Raw genomic sequence first — 11334 nt, forward strand, 5'->3', positions numbered from 1 at the left:
CCTTGTGAACTCCATGCAACCCTTTATGACCCTAGACACTAGATCCTCAGCCTCAGACCCTTAGTTTCCCTAGCTCCAGTCATCCATAACGGATGGCTTGGCTCTCGCCATTACAAACACAGCTAACCCAGTCATGCAAACACGACCCTTATAAATCGACCCACCAATCACTCATGACCAACCAACTCAAACTATCCCTAACTAGCAGCAAAAAAAATATCACCACCATCAACCATCCCATCAGTATGAATGATCCACCCTATATCCAAAACCCATCCAACTCGGCTTTTCCTCATGAGTTGAGCAGTCACCCTTACCAAACACCACTCGACCCAACTCATCCTCATGGGTCGAGTAGCCCCCAAATCACACTTCTCACCATCCACGTTGGTAGAAGCACTCGAACCGTTATACTCAAGATGACTCATCTTGAAGGGATGAATGGAGACCCTAACACCTAATCAACGAACCACCAAGCTACAACCTATGACTCAGCTCACCCCAACACGCCGAGTGGGAAACATACCTATCATCAAGCCATCAATGTAGACTTACTATCCACCACCAACCCCCTTGAGCAAATATTGGCAAAGAAGTTAGCCAACATAGAAGCCATGATGAGGTGCATACATGGAGTCCCCACCCCAACCAAGAAAAGCCTTCCCTACAGTTATGTCGACTCACCCTTCATAGACTCCATAGCCTTAACCCTAGCCCTAGCCAAAACGCCTCACAAGTTCTTCATCCCAAACATGAGGTCCTATGATGACACAACCGACACAGATGATCACATTGCACCTACAAACAATAGATGTTTTCCGTTTCCATACCCTGAGATCTCAAGGAAGCATGTATGTGTAAAAGCTTTGGCTCCAGTCTCTCAGGATAAGCTCTTCAACAATATACAAACCTCCCTAATGACTCCATAAGTTCATTCGCCCAGCTCACTGATACCTTTGTTGAGTAGTTCACCATCAGTGAGAAACTTGAAAAGCTATTAATTGACCTATACAGACTCTACCAGAATAGAGGAGAGTTGCTGTGAGAGTATGTCAGTCACTTCAACAAGGATAAAATATCCATCCTATCCCTGAAACAACAGTGGACGCTTTCGGGAAGAGGCTTCTCCTTGATAGAAAACTTTACAAAGACCTCACCAAGCTCAGTTGTAACACCATGAAGGATACTTTAGCTCGAGTGATCATCCAGACTAGATGGGAGGAGGATGAAATGAACCGTAGGAGATAAACACCTTATGACGATTGCCGACAAAATAAAAGTAACAAACACCTTGAACCTCAGCAGTATGAAACAACCCATCCACCTTTATCACATGGCTCCAATAGAAACAATCGGACATCGTATGATCGCCCACCAACACGGCCCTTTGCTTCTACTCCATTCATAGTCCCAGAATACAACTTCAATTTCGAGTTAGACCAAGTAGTAGCAGTAATGAAGGGGATGGATCCAACAGTCAAATGATCGGCCAAGCTAAACCTTGACGTTAAAAGGGACACATCCAAGTGGTGCGAATTCTACCATGACCATAGGCATAATATAACTGATTGCATCGTTTTAAAGTTAGAGGTTGTAGCTTTACTTAGGAGAGGACATCTTTGGGACCTATTGACAAACAAAGGCAAAAGTATAATGAACAACAGATTTGACAAAAATCGAGCCTCTCCTCCTATAGACCCAAAACCCGCAGGCTTTTGCAACATAAAATCTGGCAAGTCAGAAGGTAGTAGAGTGAGTTACTCCTCAGCCAAAAGACATGCCCAAGCCAAATATCACCCCAAAGCGTGCTATTCCTATCCACCAACGCAAAATAAGAAGTAGCGAGTTTGCATAGACTTCATGGATCTGAACAAATCATGCCCCAAAGATTCCTTCCCACTCCCTCACATCGACATGCTGTAGCTAGTCATGAGTTGCTCAGCTTCATAAACGCCTTTTCGAGCTACAATCAGATCCTCATCCAAGTGACCAAAAGAAGACAACTTTCATTGTAAAGAATGGCACTTATTGTTACAAAGTGATGTCATTCGACCTCAAGAATGCCAAGGTTACCTACCAACGGCTTATAAACAAAATGTTCACAGAACATTGGGGGGACACAATGGAAGTATACATCGACGATATGCTCATCATGTCTCTCATAGCTTAGAAGTGCCTTGAGCACCTCAGTCAAGCCTTCGCAATATTCAGGAAGTATAACATGAAGCTTAACCTAGCCAAGTGCTCATTCGAGGTCTCCTCTAGTAAGTTTTTGAGATACATGTTGACTCAATGCAAGATAGAGGCTAACCTAGATCATATTCGAGTTGTCCTGAACATTCCCTCACCCACATGCATCAAGGACATCTAGCGTCTCTCTAGAAGAGTGTCAATAGTTTGAATGGACCCCAACCTGTGAAGAAGCCCTACAACAGCTAAAAAGGCACTTGACTTCTCCTCTTCTACTTTTCAAGCCACTAACCAGGGAAAAATATTATACCTACTTGACAGTCTCAAAGTCAACAATTTTAATCATCCTGATCATAGAGGATAATAGAAAACAATTACTGGTCTACTATATAAGCAAGTTGTTCCTCAATGTTGAGACTTTATACAACAAGTTAGAAAAGTTGGCACTTGTACTCATCCATGCATCTAGGAAGCTCTGACCTTATTTCCAGTTACACTCCATAATCATCCTCACCACCTTCCCGCTCAAGAAGATCCTGCACAAACTAGAACTCTCGGGTCGTCTCACCCAAGGGACAGTTGAGCTGAGTAAGTTTGACATCTCCTTCCAACCTCGCACCGCCATCAAGTCTCAAGTGTTAGCAAACTTCATTCCTAACACTTCCATTTAGGCAAAGAGAGGACTATTATGCTTGACTAGCGAGGCACCTTTTAAGTGGACTCCCTTGATCGATGGGTCAAGCAATGTGAATGGAAGTGAGTTAGGAATAGTATCGATCGCGCCAGATGGAGAAGTCATCCAACGAGCCATCTGATGCGGGTTCAAGTATACAAACAATGAGGTCGAGTGTGAATCTCTGATAGTTGGTCTTTCTCTCACCAAAAAGATAGGGATAACATAGTTGGAAGTCAAATTTGACTCTCAACTCTTAGTCAACCAATTTCAAGGCACCTATTAGGCCCGAGACTCAAATATGACAACCTATTTGAACCTAGTCAATTAGTTTCAGTTGACCTTCGAGGAATTCACCATCACCCAAGTCTTGAGGATTGAAAACAACTATGCAGATGCACTCGCCAACCTTAGCTCAACTCTTCAAGGATCTTTTGAGGCCTCCATCCCATTCCTGTTTCTCCAATGGCTGGCCAATTGGAAATAACCCCAGTTTGAAATAGTGCTCATCCTCAAAGAGCCCTCGAAAATAATGGACATCGACTCAACTGACACATGGATGACACCCATCCTTTAGTACTTAAAAAATGATGAACTCTCCTCTGATAAGAATAAAGCCCGCCGACTAAGAGCAAAGGCTGCCAAGTTCACCATCTATGAAGGTCAACTTCTCAAGAAGTCATTCTCTGGTCCTTACCTCAAATGCATCACTCTAGAAGAAGCCTAGTATATACTCACAAAACTCCGTGAGGACGAGTGTGAGAACCACTCTAGGGGACGCAACCTAGCCCAACGAGTGATCACCTCTAGATTTTATTAGCCCATTATGCAATTGGACTCAGTCTCATACATCAAGAAGTGTGACGATTGCCAACAATTTGCTCACGTCTCGCACCTACCTCCTAAATTATTCAACTTCATCCTCATCCTTGGCCATTTATGAAGTGAAGGATGGACATCATTAGTAAGCTTCTAACTGCACTCAGATAACAGGTATAAATGCTAGCAATCACCAACTATTTCACCAAGTGGATTGTAGCAGAGGCATTCGCCTAAATCCAAGACCAAGGTAAAAGGGTTCATTTGGAAGAACGTCATCTGTTGACTCAGGATTATGAAAGAGATAGTTACCAATAATGGGTCTCAGTTCATCATCTTTGGCTTTAGAGACTTTTGTGAAATATGAAAAATCAAGCTCAACTTCTCAACACCTCGTAACCTTTAGTCGAACGGCCAAGCCAAGTCATCCAACAAAACAATGATGCAGATAATGAAAAAGCACCTTTAGACAGCGAAGGGCGCATAGGCGAATGAACTACTAGGAGTGTTATAGTCTTACAGAACCACCACCCACTTATCCACTGGTGAGACACCCTACTCCCTTGCATACAACTCAAAAGCAATCATCCCAGCCAAGGTGTCGTTCCCCTCACCTAGACTCTAGTGGATAGATGAAGAGTCAAACAACCAAACCTGTGCCACAACTTGGACATTGTCGATGAACTCTGGGAATAAGCCCAAATCAAAAACGCCTTCTACCAGTAACGAGTCATTCGGCATTACATTCAAAGAGTGTGACTAATTATTCTGCAAAGTATTCCAAAACACCAAAGATATCAATTCTTGCAAACTCGATCCTACTTGGGAGGAACCATACAAGATCACCAAATCAATTGGCAAGGACACCTATAGACTTCAATCTCCAAAGAGAAAAGACATCAGTTATAGCTAGAACGCCATCCACCTCCAATACTATCACTTCTGATAGACCACGGCTCAACTCTATTTTTGTGTTTTTCAAAGGGATGAGTGGGCCTGTCCACCTCCCTACCTTCAATCGGTTCAGCCGAATGAGGCCTTAGGGCATTTATGTTTTAATACATCAATAAAACGTATTATTCAGAAAAAAAAAAATTCAAGTGTTCACCATACTTTCACCTTCAATTGGTTGCGCTGACTTGGCCTCAAGGCATATGTTTTATTGCTTTACAATGTTTCACCTTTTGTCGATCACGTCGACTTGACCTTAGGGCACATGTTTTATTAATTTTCACACCTTAATCAGTCACACCGACTCAACCTTAGGGCATCAATGTTTATTTCTTTCTAAGTCTTCACAAGGTTTTCACCTTCAGTTGGTCACACAGACTTGGCTTCAAGATATTACCGAAGTGTTCAATATGTACTAAGTTTAGTCGTCCCACACTGACTCAGCCTCCACAACACTTAGTTTTTATGTTTTATTGCTAATGTTCAAATATGCATTCACATTCAGTCGGTCATGCCGACTTGGCCTCAAGGTACTTACGTTACATTGAAATACACATTTGGTCGGCCATACCTACTCGATCACTCAGCACTTACATTAATTGATCTACAACCCTTAACCTTTGATCGGTCACCCGACTCAGCCTCAAGGCATCAGTATTTATAAAAATCCTAAGTGTTCACAATCCATACATCGACGAGAAGAAAATCATCACGTAACAACAAACCGAATCAAAATACGAAAGAAATCAACATCTATTAAAAGCCTCAAACGGCTGAGAGTTAAGGTACAAATCAAAAGGGCATCATGTGCCTCAGAGTTTATAAAAACAAAAAATAAATTAAGGAGAACCATACCCCGACACATCATCCTAAGCCGACTAACCATCAGTCAATCCAACATCATTCTCCTTCCCGGTTGACTCCCCCTTAGCCGCCACATCTTAAAGAGAAGCTTTAGTCGACCTGGCTAGAAAGCCTTCTAGATCCTTAGCGAATTCTTTCATCAAGTCTTTCGGATCTGGCTCAGCTTAGTCATCCTCCACTCAACCATTCCCCTTGACCGACTCAGCCTTGATCTCCTCCCAAAGTTTGATGTATTTGTCGAGATTTCAATAAACAATGTTCCTGGTCTTGTATTCTCTGATCGGTTTGGCACAGGCTTTAATCATGGCATCTGTGGCTATAGACTTGCATCGTTCTCTAAGAGCGAACAACTCCTCTTCCTGCTCGACTAACTCCAACTCAACTGGCCACAATTTGTTGGAGTTCTCCTTCGCCAACTTTAATGCAACGGCCTCCCAGTTCTTCAAATCGGTATTAGACTTGGTCAGCTCCTGGATTTTTGCATCTTGGGCCACCATAGTCTTTTTCAAGTAAAGTCTCTTGCACAAAGCCTACACAAAAGCATACAATTAGGAAACTATTAACTGAATGAAAGTATCAAGTCGAGATATACCTGAAGTTGCCGAGATACTGCCCACTTGGTTGCAACTATCATCCCCATTTGAATCAGTCGACTTTCATCCGCGAGGAGTAGAAAGAAGTCTGTTAGATTTCCTATCCCAGTTGTGTCAGAGTAGACATAGGCCATTGTTGGAAGGGTGAGGATCAACTTCTTGCCCTCCTCGTCGATTTGGACACTTTTTGACGACCCAGCCCTAGTCGATGACTGCTCAACTGGTGGAGTTGACTCGGTTCGCTCCACTCAAACATTCTTTCTCGGTACCAAATCTCTCTTCCTTTTGGCTCAATGCTGTGTAGCTTCTTCACTTGCACTCGGTATGTCCATGTTGATGTTTTTCATCAGCCTCTCTACAAGGACACACTTTTCAGGTGTTAGAGGGTGAAGAAACAAATGCCGATACAAGATATGGTTGTAGTAGCGAATCAACAACATGTGCCACACTTGCTTCAATGAAGGGAAATGGGTACTTCTCTTAACAGCAACTACTTTGTCCCAAAGGTGACTCGCCTTTAGGTTCGACTCCTGAAGCACCACTCTCCAATCTCTTTGTTCCTTCGGTATGGTGAGAACTTCCTAAGTCGTCTCGTCCAGTCCCTCACCACTCTACCCGACCTTCTTGAACGAGAGATCTGGAAAATAATGGAAGATAAAACTTACTAATCAAAGTACAAATGACAAGTAAATATGTCAGTCATTCGTGGCTCTCCAAGTGAATGGCATATGATGTCGCCCTGTCCCCTCTTGCTAAAGATACTATCTTCCTTCATGAAAAAAGAATTTTTCCTTCCAGTTCTTATCACTCGACTTGAGACATGTCACCGGGTGGAGTCGATCATGCTTCAAGGTGATGGCGTACCTCCCATTGTCTTTGTCATGCTCCTTCAAGTAGTAGGAGTAAAGGAGTTCGTGCAACCCAAACCTCACTCAGTTCATTGTGCAAATGACTCCAACGCCATCAACAAACTCCACCCATTTGGCATAATTTGAGTCGACACGATCATAAAATGATTTAGCACCTCCCAGACCAATAGAGGAATCGATAATCTAAGCCTATCATAAAAATAGATGTTGTACATGCCGATTCATCTTGGCACGTCCTAGTCGACTCTCTCGTAAGGCCTTGACATCCTTATCTTCACCGAGTTAAGTACGTAGTACATCGATTTTATGCTCCACTCGTTTTCTTACGTGAGCTTAGAAGAGTAATCCATGGGTAGGATACGACTGCCTGGTCGGCTTGGCTCACCCCCGGAACTCTCACTCATCGAGGGCTTGGCCTTTGGACTACTGCTTGTCTCTTCATCGATCTCTTCCCCACTCTTCCCTTGCCCATCAGTCTCACTGCTGCTCGACTTGATAGAAGCCAGTTTGGCCACAGCTACACTTAACCCTTTAGGCATCCCCACTGGTACGTTACCTTCCTCTGGCATTACCACCATAATATGAGCACGCTCATACTCGTCTCCCATTTCTATCTCTATCTCTATCTGACTCTCCTCACCTGAATCAGTATGCGACATTGAGAAACCTTCACAACACTTCAAACTCCCTTCACTCATCTTGGTCTAGTTGACTAACTGAATGACCAAAGCTACCTTAACCTCAACCAATCCCCAAAACTGCACTAGTTCTGAAGATTATCACTCGACTCGATCAAGCACATTGAAACAAGCCGAATGGAGACAGTGGGTAACTTGGTCTTTTCCTTCAAAACCCCAAACTCCCAAAATTTCTAGATCTGCTTCAGCTCTCCTCTCATTTTGAATAAAAATTATCTCCAAAAACCATTCGAAATCTCCACAGCCCAACCAAAATCACCCCAAACAACCTAGTCCTTACCCTAGAATAAAACCAAACCCAGAAAAATTCAGAAGAAGCTGTAGAAACTTCAAGAAAAACCCAAGGAAAATGAAAAAAACACCAAACCACTTCAAGAAATTATCATAATCTCACCAAAACTGCTCTAAAGATGTGAAGACCACAAAAACAAGGAAAAAGGTAGAGATTCGTAAAGAAATGAAATTTTTACCGTGCATAATGGCAACAAATGTCTGCAAACCACCACTGCAACTAAGAAAGTTTTGAAAGAAAAAGAAAAAGGAGAAAGAAGGAATAATGAAGATGTATAGTCACCCTAAGGGTTTTCCTCCGTTTCTACTCACCCAACCTGCCAGGGCTCACACGTGGCAGCAGCCAAATGGTCGTGACACTTCAAATTCCCGCTCAAAAGGGAGACAAAATCCTAGCCCTACACATGTCTTGCGATAAGCTCACCTCGGGAGTTGCAATCTCTCATTTATCTCTCAAAATCTGCGAAACCCTACCTTACATGCGTCACATTCTCCTGACATCACCGACTTTCACTTAGACAAAAATCGACTCGCCTAGTTAAGCTGACTCGTGGGTTAGTTTTGGGAATGTTGAAATTCTCCATTCACAGCTCACGAAAGCAAGCTACGCTTGCATCCAACCCAATTAGCCAAGTGGAAACATCTACCCAGGGGCGCATCTCGCATCCTCCCACTCAGCTCGATCAATCAAACGAGAACAATTACAAATGATGCACCTGACATCCTCCCACTTAGCTCGATCAGTCGAGTGGGGACATCTACAAAGAATGTACCTCACATCCTCCTACTCAACTCGATCGGCCGAGTGGGGCCTCTACAAAGGATGCACCATGCATCTTCCTACTCGGCTTAGCTAATCGAGTGGGGACATCTACGGTAGAGGCACTTTGCATCATTCCTCATAACAAAACACCTTCACTCAGCCGAGTGTACACTCGCTCGACCCAGGACACTATCATCCAGCCTGGTTAACCTCCAGTTGGATTGTTTACTCTCAAAGCTAAGAACTTCTTAACTTAGAGAGTGGGGGGCTAACTGTATGGGCCAAAATTGTCTTGAGCCTTGTCGAGCCCATGCAAGTGGCTTTTGTTGTATGGACCCAAGGTTGTGGCCTAATTGAGGTTGGACCCACATTAAGGTTCACGTCATGGGCCAGATCCATGGCCTAAGCCCAACTTCTCTCTATATTGGGCATTACCATTAGCCCACCTAGGGTTAGGCCCATTGTTCCATGATGACGTCTAAGGGGTAAGAATCCCACTAAAAGCCCTAATACACTTACTTTCTATTTAGGTTTTATCCTAATTCACCCAAGATCTTGTATCTTATATGAATTAGGATCTTAATCCTACTAAGGCAAGTGAATCAGGATCTTTCCTATTAACTAGAACTCTGTCAATACAGATTCCAAGTCCTACTAGGATTCGAAGATCTTATGACCACTATAAAAAGAGAGGTCTTGCCTCTCATTAGGCATTCAATCTCAATACCATCTACTTACTCCTAAGCTCTGTCTCTCAAGAGTTATACACCTATGTTATAGTTCTAGTCTCCGACTAAACTTCTGGTAACCCTTCCTTCCCTTAGCCCTTACTAAATAGCCTCATTCAGCCTTATTGACTTGAGCGTTGGAGTGCTCATGACAGACACCACATCGGTGTTTTACGTAAACTTCAGGCTTGTGTTCTTTATGTGCAGGTTCAACAGATTGTCAATAGCCTCAACCTCACAAGATCAGACCTTATTCCGAAACTATAGATTTTTACCGTCTACAGAATCCAATTCTTTATTCCAATGAAGCATGTTGAAATTGATTTTAGTGTATTCAAGAAAGAGTTTTATAGAGACACTTACAGGTTCAACGTGTTTCTACATGCGACCATATAGTTGACATTTTAATAAAGGAGCAGCAAACAACATTTTGAATGTACTTGATAACATTTTTAATTTCTCAAAGACATGTTTATTCTATACTTCACTCTATTTCGCTTGTGGGAGCATGAAAAGGATAATTCCAAAGTTAAATCTTAAAAGAATATTGAAGATAAAGCCTTATTTGTAACTTAATAGACACTCCTGAGGTTTAGTGAAAAAAGAAGGGGATCCACAAGTTTCAGAATGAAATACTTAGGGTCCATTTGGTTCACTCTTTAAAATATTATTCTAGTTTTCCCAATAAAAGTAAACAGTAAAATTGCTCTTTGTTTCACATATCAATCCAAAAGATTCAAATACAACTTAACTCAATTTTTTTTCAAAAAACTATTCTAAAAAGTGTAAAAATAGTGAACCAAACGGACGCTTACATTCTTTTAATTGAATGATGTTTATAAAAAGATACTATTATAATAATAAAATATATAACAAAATAAAAATAAAAAACAAGTTTTTTTATTGAGTAATGTTATGTTTACTCATTATCTTACTAACCATCTTGCTATCTTTTGTTAAAATTACATATGGTACCCGTGCTATGCATATGGTACCCATACTATGCTTTATATTTATACATGATAGTAAGATAGTTAGTAAAATGGTGAGTAAACATAGTATTATTGTTTTTATTTCCTAAATGTTTTATCGAATTGTCAAAGTTTAATCATTTTAAATCATTTAACATAATTAATATTTTGATTATGTGACAAATGTCAAATATTAGTTCCTTTTTATTGTAGGAGAAAACACAAAATAAGGGAATTTTAGCCATTGTACCAAGATTTTATGTTCAAATTAATTTTTGACAGTGTCTGTCAACTATAAGGGTATAAGTGTTTCATTCTAAAACTACAAAGATGTAAGTATTCCTTTCTGAAACCTATAAATCTCTTTGTTTCTTTAACTGAAGCTTAGGAATGTCCATATAAAATCATCGTAGATTGGTTACCCACCTTTTAGAGCTGAAGAATAACATTGATTTTGAAAAATTGAAGATAAGAACCGGGAAACTAAACGGGTAGCCCAACCAAACTCAAGTCAGTTTTTGGAAACTTTATTCGACCCGAATTATCCTATCCAAAGTGTCTGCTTTCGGACACCACCCACTCCATCGGTACAGTGATAATTCAACCATGCTTTATTGATCATAAATACGTACAATAATAAAATTTAAAAGCAAATTAATTACACTTTATATGACATGAGTTTTTATAAGATATAGCTTGATTTACAAACTTATTAGAATTATGAATTTACACGTAGATTTGTTTTAAACACTTCTACAATGACAGAAGCCATGAATAATCTAATTACAAGTGTCACAGCGTGGTCAATCTTTTATACTTTTGGAAATCCATGATTCCACCTGTCATTTTTAAACAAATATAACGATTAACATGCAGCTTCAATAGCACAGCAATGGCAATTAAGTTTCCTTCTCAATTTCTCAA

Source organism: Pistacia vera, unplaced genomic scaffold, assembly GCF_008641045.1.
Source record: "Pistacia vera cultivar Batoury unplaced genomic scaffold, PisVer_v2 Contig678, whole genome shotgun sequence".
Lineage (NCBI taxonomy): Eukaryota > Viridiplantae > Streptophyta > Magnoliopsida > Sapindales > Anacardiaceae > Pistacia > Pistacia vera.